The following is a 1424-nucleotide window of genomic DNA, read 5'->3' on the forward strand; positions in this document are numbered from 1 at the left end:
CTTTGAAGTTCAGTTACATTCTCACACAGCTCATTATTTTTGGATTTCATTTTCTTATCTTTTCTTTTTCCTTGTTCTCGCTCACAGTTTTGTGTAGTTGATTGACAGTTTATGACAGATTATCGATCTTCTTTGATGTTTCTTCTGTAGCCCGCTCTATGATGGACACGTTGGGAGAGCGTGGCGTCTTGTTGTTTTGTTGTGCCATTCAGCCCCATAGAGTCCAACAGTGGAGGTGTCCATAAAACCTAGCGGTCAAGAAGGGAAATGGTTCCAATCGTTTTCCACAAATCATTTTTCCCACAGTGGATTTTTAGAAACACTTAACATAAGGGCTGTGTTTCGTGTAGGTTTACCCTGGCGTGACATTTTGATAACCATGTAAGTCTCTCTCAGACATGTGACAAGCTGTGACAGTGATATTCAATGTTGAAGAAATTTTCATTTCATCACAGAAACAGATACATTAATTACAATACATGACTGAGTGACTAAGGCAACCACTTTAATTTTTTTAAATTGTTGAATAAAATGTAGTTTAAATTACTTATCCACATACCAGTAAATCATCAACCGATAGTCCTTTACAAATAATTGTACTTTTTTTACAAGCATGATTTGCGTAAAAAAACGTATTTGTGTAGTCCCACTTGATCTGGACCCAAGGCTGCTCAATACCCTTCCTGGTCTCCTTCCCAATGAGGAGGATGGGTTTTATAACCAAGTTCATGCAGCTCCTGCACTTGAAACACCAATGTTAACACACTACATTTCTGACTTTTACAGAAAATTCAAAAGTCAACCAGTGTTTGGATGAATTGGCTCTAGAACAGTATTATCCAACTGTAGGGCTACACAATCACCCATCGGTCCAATGATGACAAAGTTAATTTAATGCTGTCCATCCGCCATTTGTTCAATTAAATAATTGAAGGCCCCCCAGTCCATGAGTTCTGCTAGTCCATGAGGTCCCCTAGTCCCGACGTGACGATGCCATCCCCTTGCCTGATAGACCTCTGCTTTCTTCGTGTCAAAGTAGAAGTCCTGCATGTGCGGAGGCATATATGCACAAACAAACGATAACTTGTGGGGGACATTTATTTTCACATGAGAAAAGCAAAGGAACTGGGTCTAGGCAGGTAGCCAAGTGGTTAAGCGCGTTGGGCTAGTAACCGAAAGGTTGCTGGTTCGAAATCCTGAGCCAACTAGGTGAAACATCTCTTGAGCAAGGCACTTGCTGTGGTCCTGTACATATGACAAATTATTAAAATGTCTAAAACAGACCTTTGTTTGTATGTTTAATCATTTGTTATTTTGGATATTTTATATAAATTCACTAAGGTATAAGGACCAACCCTCTCCTGAACGGTCACCTTGCCGCTGTTGAGAGGCTTGCGTACTGCAATGACCATAAAACGACCAAT

The sequence above is a fragment of the Oncorhynchus clarkii genome, chromosome 13, assembly GCF_045791955.1.
Source record: "Oncorhynchus clarkii lewisi isolate Uvic-CL-2024 chromosome 13, UVic_Ocla_1.0, whole genome shotgun sequence".
NCBI classification, from domain to species: Eukaryota; Metazoa; Chordata; class Actinopteri; order Salmoniformes; family Salmonidae; genus Oncorhynchus; species Oncorhynchus clarkii.